Raw genomic sequence first — 12,375 nt, forward strand, 5'->3', positions numbered from 1 at the left:
GGGAACACGTAATGCACCCAGAAACATTTCGGAAGATGATCCGTTTGGTGGTCAAGGTGTTACGCATGAGCGTGCTGACCTCCAGATCTCTGAATAGGGCACATCACCGACCAACGCTGTTGTGACACTGTACTGCTTAGACATGCGCGCCTTCTCGGGGATACATTCTGCGCTGACTTCATTTTCATGGATGACAGTGCGAGAGCGCGTTGAACAGCGCATGTGGACCAGCTCTTGGAACGAGAGGACATTCGGTGAATGGACTGGTCTGCCCGTTCCCTCGACTTAAAATCCCATCTGGTGCGTGTGTGATGCGTTGGTGCGACATACTAGAGCACGGTCACATGCACCAATGAGCGTACATCAACTGTCAACAGAGCTGATGGAGGAATAGTACGCCCCACCCACCTTATGGCCAGCATAGGAGCACGCTGCAGAGAGTGCGTCCCTGTCCGTGGTGATCACACACTTTTAAGAACCATGTCCCGCCTTTTGTGAATCATGGCACACAAGTAAAAAAAAAAAAGATAATACTAAATACAACTGAGAATTAGTAAAGGAAAAATAGCAGGAAAATTAACTTAAATCTTCATGATGAAAATGCATTTTGCTGCTTCTGCTCTCTAGGGACACGAGTGAAAACCATAAAACGCTGCTAGGTGTCGCGAAGCAACCCGAGTATCCGTAGTTCTAGCCCCATCCACCTCCATTAATAATCAACAATGTGTTTTTGTTATTTGGACACTGGAATGATTCTTTCGGCAAGGTGACCACTAATTTCTTTCCAAATCTTATCTTACCGGACAGGTAACCCATTTGTGACTTGGCAGGCTAACTAACTTCATTGAATGCTCTGCACTATACTTCAAAGCGGCGCACACGCGACACTATTTTTCAACGTAGTCATCATGCGTCTGTAAAAACGGTAGGAAGGGTTTACCATTAATTCAATTCATCGACGATAGAAAACTGCTCCTTGACCACGGAACAGTTCGAGAACAGATGTGTCAACGTCCTCACCGTCTGAAAATCTGCTATTGCTGCGGATCAGCTCCTCGACTATCTGGACATTGTCTGCGGCCGATGGGGATGACCTTCCGTCTCGTTCAACATCACTCATGTCTGCGCAGCCTCAGTCAAATTGCTGCCACCATTTGACTACGGTTGGATGCGGCATTGCATTGAGTCCATACACCGCCAGAATTTCACGATGAACCTGTGTGGAATTTAGGCGTTTTGCTTATAGGAATTGAACTGTCCCGTGTACTTCAACTTTAGAGTATGTTTCCAGTTAACTTACTACCGCGCTATGATGCAGCTGTTACCCGTACCCGAGCAGAAATGAGACTGCAGAAAACTGAGAACAAACACGCTCTTCTGATAATGCACCACTCTAGTTGCGCAATGGTCTTAGCGCGGGACGACACTTACGTTCTGAAGCCCTTTTGTATCACTACTGTGATATACAGTCATGGTCTCTGAGAAAACCTGTGAGCAATACTAACACGCAAAATGTGTATCGAGATAAATACTCTGCAAACCGTTGCACAGTGAATGGTAGGTAGTGCTTTATGCAAATATCAGTAACTGGTTGTACTATCCCATACGTGCGTGAAGCGAGATAAAAATAACTGTACATACACGTGCCCTAATCTCTTGTATCTTATTCTCGTCGTCCCGACGCGATATATACAATGGAGGCAACGAAACAGTCACACAGTTTTTCTCGAATATCATTTCTCTGTATTTTCCAACAGGATTTTGCGATAGCATCTGCATATACATCTACATTCCGCAAGCCACCTTACGGTGTGTGGCGGAGGGTATTTTTTGCACCAGTATCGCTTCTCTCTTTTCCCGTTCCAGCTGTGTACGGTTGGTCGGAAGAAAAACTGCTGGTAAACCTCCCTGTGAGACCGAATTTCTCAAATTTTATCTCGATGTCTTTTCTTGGGATATGCATAGGAGGAATCAATATATTGGTTAAATCTTCTAGGAACACACGCTTTCGGAACTTCAACAGTGCACCATTGTGTTATGCAGAAAGCCTATCTTGCAACGTCTGCCACTGGAGACGACTGAGCATATCCGTGACGGTTCTGCGATTGCTATGTGAACCTGCAACGAAGCGTGCTGCTCTGTTTTGGATCTGCTCTATTTCCTCTGTCAGACCTATCTGGTTGGTACAGATCCCACAAATGGTTCAAATGGCTCTCAGCACTATGGGACTCAACTGCTGTGGTCATAAGTCCCCTAGAACTTAGAACTACTTAAACCTAACTAACCTAAGTACAGCACACAACACCCAGCCATCACGAGGCAGAGAAAATCCCTGACCCCGCCGGGAATCGAACCCGGGAACCCGGGCGTGGGAAGCGAGAACGCTACCGCACGACCACGAAATGCGGGCACAGATCCCACACTGACGAGCAATATTCAAGTATTGGTTGAACGAGTGTTTTGTAAGCTACTTCCTTTGTTGATGGGCAATGTTTCCTGAGGAATCTGTTAAAAATTATTGTAAATAGTAGCCATCATTTTACCGTAGCTGTTGCTAGGGCCTACTTGGCACAGAGGCGAGGCTGTAAGGCTGTTGTGTGCAGTAACCACCTCAAAACAGCAGCTACTTGCGGTGGTAGGGGGTTCTGTTCTTGACATATTTATATGTTTGATGCCAAGAGTATTTAGTGAGTACAACATACAGCAATCATATAGCTGGCTCTTTCTCTTATTTATGGGAATTTTACCGTATTTATCTGCACCTGAAGAGAACTACCATGGAATATCCTAAGTGGAAATACTGAACATTCTCCATTTCATTACATTCTTCTAGCGACGGTGCATTTTGTCCTACCTGGTAAATAGTTCATGGAGGGTGGCCAGAAACATTCTGAGAAGATATGAGAGTGTTGCAGGATAGCGTATGCTCAGATATAAGTGCTAGGAAAAAATTCGATACGTTGCGCCGTTTCCGATGTAATTAGCATCGAAGTTGGCGAACCAGGCCGTTGTGCGCCCAGATTCAAGCGGCCCGTCAGATACAATTAACTGTTAGTTGTTGTCGTAACGTAGATGATAGCGCCCGAGACAGCTCCGCCTCTGGCTCGGATTCAGTCCTTGTACCTGTCCCATCTCCAATTTTTGTATAGCTCTCTTGTTCGGTTTTAAGAGACCAAACGAAGAAGACGATTGGCGAAACCGTCTCTGGTAGACCGCTTGAAATTGCGCGCGCAACAGCCTGATTCAATGCTAATTAACTCGTAAAGGGCACAACGCATCGAATTTTTTTCTTACAAATTATTTCTCCGCGCAACCTACCCTGTTACGCCTTATAAGTTTTTGAGGCTTTTTATGACCACCCTGTAAATAATGATAACACCAAGTATCCTGTATATCGCACTGAATTCTACCAGTCAGTTACAGAATAGGTAGAGAATTAATTATTAGCATTTTAACGATTGAGAGAAGTACAAATATTCCGAGCGGAAACACTTTTTCCTTAATTCTTAAACTTCAAAACTTTATGGGCGTAAAATCGTTTTGTTTCTACCACTTAATATAAGAAGACCTGTTTATAATAACCAGGTGACAAGTCTTTCACAAGCGTGTCAAACTGCTTCACCTCCTCCTGGAGTTTGCCGCTCTGGCGGAACTGTCAGTCACTTCCGCCCTCCGCAGAAGGCATGGCCGCGAGCCAAACGGAGCAGCGCGTGCGATACGACAATTTGATTCCCATTTCCGTGCCATCACGCGTGGAGCAGGGAGGCGAATATTAAGATCGACAGGCGGGTGGCTGCTAATACGTGCTTCGTCTGTCAGAAGGCGTGGGTCGCACACAAGGAGGCGGGAACGCCGATCTGGGAGCCAACAATCGTATTACAAGGGCAGGCGCCGCGAGGAGGGGGGACTGCTTCTTCTGGCGCACTCGTTCTGCGATCCGATACATATCACCACAAGAAAGTACTTGTTACAAATTATGTATTACTTACCAGACACGGTACATTGTACATACTGAACAACTCTAACGTAGATTTTAAGTACACTACTGGCAATTAAAATTGCTACACCAAGAAGAATTGCAGGTGATAAACGGGTATTCATTGGACAAATGTATTATACTAGAACTGACATGTGATTACATTTTCACGCAGTTTGGGTGCATAGATCCTGAGCAATCAGTACCCAGAACAACCACCTCTGGCCGTAATAACGGCCTTGATACGCCTGGGCATTGAGTCAAACAGAGCTTGGTACAGCTGCCCATGCAGCTTCAACACGATACCACAGTTCATCAAGAGTAGTGACTGGCGTATTGTGACGAGCCAGTTGCTCGACCACCATTGACCAGACGTTTTCAATTGGTAAGAGATCTGGAGAGTGTGCTGGCCAGGGCAGGAGTTGAACATTTTCTGTATCCTGAAAAGCCCGTACACGACCTGCAACATTCGGTCGTGCATTATCCTGCAGAAATGTAAGGTTTCGCAGGGATCGAATGAAGGGTAGAGCCACGGGTCGTAACACATCTGAAAAGTAACGTCCACTGTTCAAAGTGCCGTCAATGTGAACAAGAGGTGACCGAGACGTGTAACCAATGGCACCCCATACCATCACGCCGGGTGATACGCCAGTATGGAGATGACGAATACACGCTTCCAATGTGCGTTAACGGCGATCTCGCCAAACACGGATGCGACCATTATGATGCTCGAAACAGAACCTGGATTCATCCGAAAAAATGACGTTTAGCGATTCGTGCACCAAGGTTCGTCATTGAGTACACCATCGCAGGCGCTCCTGTCTGTGATGCACCGTGAAGGGTAACCGCAACCATGATCTCCGAGCTGATAGTCCATGCTGCTGCAAAAGTCGTCGAACTGTTCGTGCAGATGGTTGTTGTCTTGCAAACGTCCCCATCTGTTGACTCAGGGATCGAGACGTGGCTACACGATCCGTTACAGCCATGCGGATAAGATGCCTGTAATCTCGACTGCTAGTGATACAAGGCCGTTGGGATCCAGCACGGCGTTCCGTATTACCCTCCTGAACCCACCGAGTCCGTATTCTGCTAAGTCATTGGATCTCGACCAACGGGAGCAGCAATGTCGCGATACGATAAACCGCAATCGCGATAGGCTACAATCCGACCTTTATCAAAGTCGGAAACGTGATGGTACACATTTTTCCTCCTTACACGAGGCATCACAACAACGTTTCACCAGGCAACGCCGGTCAACTGCTGTTTGTGTATGAGAAATCGGTTGGAAACTTTTCTCATGTCAGCACGTTGTAGGTGTCGCTACCGGCGCCAACCTTGTGTGAATGCTCTGAAAAGCTTACCATTTGCTTATGACAGCATCTTCTTCCTGTCGGTTCAATTTCGCGTCTGTAGCACGTCATCTTCGTGGTGTAGCAATTTTAATGGCCAGTAGTGTACAAAGTGGGAAATTATTTTTCAAAGCCACCAAATCGTTGGGGAAAATATCATCGAATAACCTAGAAACATTTAACAAAAAAGCAGTGAAAGCCTACACAGCTATAATAATGACATCTGCATTCAAATCAAGTGAACGCTGATTTTCACCGCTGACAAGGCTTAACATAAAATTAGTGCCCCTATGAAGATGTAGCATACAAGCGTTGCGTTGAGGAAGTCAGGTGTCATAATCGACGAGTACCTTGAATCCAGGTGCAAGAAACCGCGCGCTACAAGTAATTATCACATTACCGGCAGGGCAAGGCGTTGGCAGCTTCTCATTGGTATTCATAAACCTGCCGCCATATAGACGGTTAATGAGATTAGTGTAAATAATAAGATTGGCGGTAATTGAAATATGCGATATATGTAATGGGCTAACCATAAAATGTCAAGTTAGAACACCCGTTGCATTTGCTATCAGGCTTCAGCAAGGAGCAGTAACCAGCACTAAATCGCCCGTTTCGTGTCGCTAGTCTCATTATTTGGAACCACTCCTTTATAAAAGCCTCCAAGCAACGTCTGAATATTTTCTCTTTCCTGATATCTTGCTTCTTAATCTTGGATCGAGGTTCTTTACAAAAAATGAAATGATCCGATAGAGAAAGATTGCTACAATTAATAAGTATCTGGACTATTTGGCGGAAGGCTCCCTTTCTAACGCTGTAACTTCCATAATAGGTTAATATGGACAAACACCGTAAGCGACGTACGTGATAGACAACTAGAAGGACAAATAAGCTCGCCTTTAACGCAGTTCTGGGCACAATGTAACCTGTAACATGTCGTGATTAATCTTTCTGCACATCTGAAGATACAATCATCTAACTCAGAGCAAACGTTCCCCGAGCTTCTTTAGAGTCTAGACACTTTGGAAGCCACCTGAAGCTAATGTCCCCTGTAAGGGTGACGTTGCGTAAATTCAGGGGTGACGGTCTCATTAACACTTGTGAGAAACGCCCACTGTTCATATTCCTCTCCAATATAGCTGTCCAAAGAGCCCTGGATAGAGGAAGAAGGAAGAGTCAGTCAGCATCCCATCGTCTTCTGGATCTGGTTGTGGAAATTTTCTTTTTCTTCTCTTACGTGGAAATATTTATAAAATTGTCCCAGAGTGTATCCAAACTACGTCGACCTTGTTTTCGTCATGGACTATGTATTGTAATACATGCAGCTAAGTGCTTTCATATTCTAGTAACAAACAAAATACTGCTTCTCTCAGTGGGGGTTCTGCATACTTGCGCCCTTGCGTCATTGAGAGGGCAGTGCCACAACTGGAGTATAAATTTTCTCTCTGGCCAAGCAAAGAACTTGTTGATGCTCAGTAACAGAACGAGAGAGACGTAATTTCCAAGCGTTTGTGTAGAACTTGCTGAGTTTAGTATACCACATTCTGTTATGCTGAAGTCATAAGTGACAAAAAAAATAAACATAGTAAAAATGCCATCTTGCAATGAAGCCCACGTAAAAGAGCTAGATAAGAGGGAAGCACCGGAGAAGGGCTCGAGTTGATAGGTGGAGAATCAAACAAGACTATGGCCTTGGCTGCTGATCCAGCGATTAAGTTGACGGAGCGTTGCCACGATGAGACACAGTGTGTAGCGAGCGAGCCGATTTCGCTTTTAGTACTCGGTTGGCCAGCAATCAAACCGGAAATGAATGCAAGGTGAAGAATACAGGCTCAGTATTACCTAGCGGAGCAATAGGGGGACGCCATGTGCATAGTAACCAGCAACCAAATACATATGATAATTGAGTGTGTTCCGTGAGCGCGCTACAGTATACTATACATTTTAAGTAAAAGAAAAATTCCATATCTACTCTAAAAAAGAATTTGAATCCGTCGCTACTTTCTGGTTAATTAATAAGAACACGTTATTAAAACTGTTACTGTCACAGTGCCACAAATTATGCCCTTTTCTAAAATTACTGTCTTCTGGAGTGGCATTCTAAGTTTTCTCCGTCATCAATGTTTTTGTTTTGCATTGAAACAGACACCTGTTAATTACAAATGTACCTTAGAAGAAACAGCGCAGCGCATACAGACAAAAACAACGATTATCACAGAGCAGCACAGTCGTCACTGAAGAAGTAGCTCTGCGATTAGACCGAGAAGAGAAGGCGTTGCCAACCGTCCGCCGTGTCATCTCTGCCATGGGGCGACATTTGCATCCTGTATGGAGCGGCACAGGGTCACTACACCGCTGCTCCAGGCATTGTCAGCATTCCAGACATGAGCTGCTACTCGTCATTCAAGTAGTTCCGCAACTTGGCTCACGGGGCTCAGGGCACATTGTTCCAATCCTCTGACCGTGGAAAGGTCTTGCAAGGCCGATCTCTCAACTTCGGAGACGATCAAAATCGTCATAGGATCGAGTGTATGAGCTTTTCAAGAGGAAGCAATCCGTTGCACAGGTTACGAAATTAGCCGTAATAATAACAAGTAAACAGTCGAAGAGCAATCAAAAGAAATGAGGTACACGTATCGATCCTTGTGGCGTCCAGTAGTGAGTTTCTTTATCACCTCGTGACCTTCTGCAGTCCAGTCGATCACGTCATTTCCTTGAGACAGAGAAGTTGCTGTCCATGCATCAGCACGTCTTTAGAAAGCATCGCTCTTGCAAAACGCAACTCGCCCTTTTTTCACATGATATCTTGCGAACCATGGATGAAGGGTATCAGACGGATACCATATTCCTTGACTTCCGGAAAGCGTTTGAGTCGGTGCCCCACTGCAGACTCCTAACTAAGGTACGAGCATATGGGATTGGTTCCCAAACACGTGAGTGGCTCGAAGACTTCTTAAGTAACAGAACCCAGTACGTTGGGAGGTGAAGTAGGTCCGCTGTTGTTTTGTATGTACATAAATGATCTTTTGGATAGGGTGGATAGCAATGTGCGGCTGTTTGCTGATGATGCTGTGGTGTACGGGAAAGTGTCGTCGTTGAGTGGCTGTAGGAGGATACAAGATGACTTGGACAGGATTTGTGATTGGTGTAAAGAATGGCAGCTAACTCTAAATATAGATAAATGTAAATTAATGCAGATGAATAGGTAAAAGAATCCCGTAACGTTTGAATACTCCATTAGTTGTGTACCGCTTGACACAGTCACGTCGATTAAATATTTCGGCATGACATTGAAGAGCGATATGAATTGGGACAAACATGTATTGGCAGTTGTGGGGAAGGCGGATACTCCTCTTCGGTTCATTGGTAGAATTTTGGGAAGATGTGGTTCACCTGTAAAGGAGACCGCTTATAAAACACTAATACGACCTATGCTTGAGTACTGCTCGAGGGTTTGGGATCCCTATCAGGTCAGATTGACGGAGGACATAGAAGCAATTCAGAGGCGGGCTGCTAGATTTGTTACTGGTAGGTTTGATCATCACGGAAATGCTTCAGGAACTCGGGTGGAAGTCTCTGGAGGAAAGGAGGTGTTCTTTTCGTGAATCGCTACTGAGGAAATTTAGAGAACCAGCATTTGAGGTTGACTGCAACACAATTTTACTGCCGCCAACTTATATTTCGCGGAAAGACCACAAAGATAAGGTAAGAGAGATTAGGGCTCGTACAGAGGCATATAGGCAGTCATTTTTCCGTCGTTCTGTTTGGGAGTGGAACAGGAAGAGAAAATGATAGTTGTGGTACGAGTTACCATCCGCCACGCACCGTCTGCTGGATTGCGGAGTATGTATGTAGATGTAGATGTAGAACACGTATTTAAAACTGTTACTGTCACAGTGTCTCAAATTATGCCCTTTCGTTAAATTACTATGTTCTGAAGTGACATTCAAATTTTCTCCAGCATTAATATTTTTTTGATATTGGAACAGATACCTGTTAATTACAAATGTACCTTAGAAGATACAGCGCAGCCCACACAGACACAAACAACGATAATCACAGAGCAGCACACTCGTCACTGAAGAAGTAGCTCTGCGATTAGACCGAGAAGAGAAGGCGGTCGGAGTGGCCGAGCGGTTCTAGGCGCTAGTGTGTGGACCCGAGCGACCGCTACGGTCGCAGGTTCGAATCCTGCCTCGGGCATAGATGTGTGTGATGTCCTTAGGTTAGTTAGGTTTAATTAGTTTTAAGTTCTAGGCGACTGATGACCTCAGAAGTTAGGTCGCATAGTGCTCAGCGGCATTTGAACCAACCCGAGAAGATAAAGCGTTGCCAACAGTCCGCCGTTTCATCTCTGCCATACGGCGACATTTGGATCCTGTGTGGAGGGGCACAGGGCCGGCCAGTGTGGCCGAGCGGTTCTAGGCGCTTTAGTCTGGAACCGCGCGACGGCTACAGTTGCAGGTTCGAATCCTGCTTCGAACATGGATGTGTGTGTGATATCCTTAGGTTAGTTAGGTTTAAGTAGTTATAAGTTTTAGGGGACTGATGACCTCAGATGTTAAGTCCCATAGTGTTCAGAGCCATTTGAACCTTTTTTTTTTTTTTTTTTTTTTTTTTTTGAGGGGCACAGGGTCACCACACCGCTGCTCCAGGCATTGCCAGCATTCCAGACGTCAGCTGCTATTCCTCACCCAAGAAGCTCCGCAACTTGCCTCACGGGGATGAGTGCACATTGTTCCAGTCCTCTGACCGTGGAAAGGTCTTGCAAGGCCGATCTCTCAACTTCGGAGACGACAAAGTCGTCATAGGATCGAGTGTATGAGCTTTTCAGGAGGAAGCAATCCGTTGCACAGGTTACGAAACTACCCATAATAGTTACAAGTAAACAGTCGAAGAGCAATCCAAGAAAAATGAAGTACACGTATCGATCCTTGTGGCGTCCAGTAGTGAGTTTCTTTATCACCTCGTGACCTCCTGCAGTCCAGTCGATCACGTAGTCCGACAATGTGGCGCCGTTTCCAAAGTTAATAGGATCTCTACGTGCCTGTCTTCGTTTACGAAGTCCCGAATATCATACACAGCGAGGGGGCGCTGAAGACTAGGTGAGCCAGCGAAAACGCCGGTCGGCCAGCTGCGGTGGCCGCAGGGCGCTTTGTTGCGAGGCGCGCGACGCCCAGCGTCCGGCGTCCGGTGGTGGCTGGCGTCGGTCGCCCGCGGGTTGCGACACCGGATCCGCGCTTCACCCGATACGCGCGGCCGGGGCAGCGCTGGGGCAGGCCGCACCGCGCCGCGCTGAGCTCTGGTTTCCCATCTACCTGCCGCCGCCGCCGCCCCCGGGCGCTGAGGCGTGCTCACGCACGGCTGCACACGGCGACGCGCGCGCCTCTTCCGTCTGGCGGAAGTCAAGCCGCGCGCCCTCGCACAGCTTCCCCTGCGAAGCCATCCCGGGCCGCGCGGAAACGTGCATGCTCGTGACACCAGCCGTAGTCTTTAGGGTTTCCGAGAAAATAGACCATTCGGTGATAGTGTCGACACACTTTGTAAATTGTAGATCAGATCAAAATTTGTGGTAAGTCCCTATGAGACCAAACTGCTGAGGTCATCGGTCCCTAGGCTTACACACTACGTAATCCAACTTAAACTAACTTACGCTAAGGACAACACACGCGGTTATGCCCGAGGGAGGATTCGAACTTCCGACGTGGGGAGCCGCACGGACCGTGGCAACGCGCATTAGATCACGCGGCTACCCCACGCGGCGGATCAGATGACTTAGAGTTAAGCAGTAACGTGGTAAGGCTCGCTAGAAGACGCCGGTTAATCAACAAAATCAAAACTGATTATCAAGGCTCAGTATGCGGACATGGTTCCTACGGGAGTGAATGTTACTCTTAACTATCTTCAGTCTTATAGGAATCATTATATCAGAGACCACTACTTTAGCATCGCAGCGTATCAGTCTCGACAGTGGGTCAAAGACAAACCTGCTGACAAAAGGAAACAGCGCCGCACGCAAGTGAGGCGGCCGCTAAAGCTACTACCGGTTTCGCACAAGAACAACGCAACAACGTACACGACTCCTGTTACACCAAAGATAACATACAGCGCTCCATTCTCGGATATACAGTTCCCACACATCTGTGGCGCTTGCATGTCATCCACAGCGAAGTTCTAAGACTCATGAGCAATGCTTCACGACACATAGACACCGCCCGCAGGATTACACAATAAATTCCGCCTCGAGACTCCCGTGTAGGTATTCAAGAACTCGCCGCACGACTGTAAAGTATTTCGACACATTCGATAAGCCCCTTCATCCTGAATTTCGGAAACTAAGATTATAACTTTAGGTGGAAGCATAAAAAAACCTTTCCTCCCTCACAGGCCATGAAGGCCCAAAGGTACCGACTGGTCGCCGTGTCATCCTCAGCCCACAGCGTCACTGGATGCGGATATGGTGGGGCATGAGGTCAGCACACCGCTCTCCCGGCCGTATGTCAGTTTCCGAGACCGGAGCCGCTATTTCTCAATCAAGCACCTCCTCAGTTTGCCTCACAAGGGCTCAGTGCACCCCGCTTGCCAACAGCGCTCGGCAGACCAGTTGGTCACCCATCCAAGTGCTAGTCCAGTCCCACAGCCCTTAACTTCGGTGATCTGACGGGAACCGGTGTTACCACTGCGGCAAGGCCGTTGGCACAGGTGGAAGCATAACCGCCATAAAACTTTTCTTCTTTGGGATTCGTAACCACCTTTCGGAATCTTAAATGAAATACACAGACAACGCGAAATTGGCCAGACCCTGTATAACAGCCAACCTCACTATCATTGCCAGCTGCGCTCATGCAGCCCACCAACCGACAACGGAAGGGAAGTGGAACACATATAAAAGCAAACAATATCCACATCACTTTCTACACTGCACTTCGATTTTATCATCAAACAGATCTTTCTAATGACCTCATTGACATGTTACTTACGCTAACGTAAAAGCTGCCCTAGGAGACATCGCCAGTGCCCAACAACAACGGTAACATACCCACTTCTAACATA

General features: G+C 46.8%; 1 pseudogene; it reads right to left on the minus strand.

The window, feature by feature from the left end:
• Positions 1-11,902: 11,902 nt before the first annotated feature.
• On the minus strand, positions 11,903-12,020 carry LOC126254026 (5S ribosomal RNA; annotated as a pseudogene).
• Between the last annotated feature and the right edge of the window lie 355 nt (positions 12,021-12,375).

This window comes from Schistocerca nitens, chromosome 4, assembly GCF_023898315.1.
Source record: "Schistocerca nitens isolate TAMUIC-IGC-003100 chromosome 4, iqSchNite1.1, whole genome shotgun sequence".
NCBI classification, from domain to species: Eukaryota; Metazoa; Arthropoda; class Insecta; order Orthoptera; family Acrididae; genus Schistocerca; species Schistocerca nitens.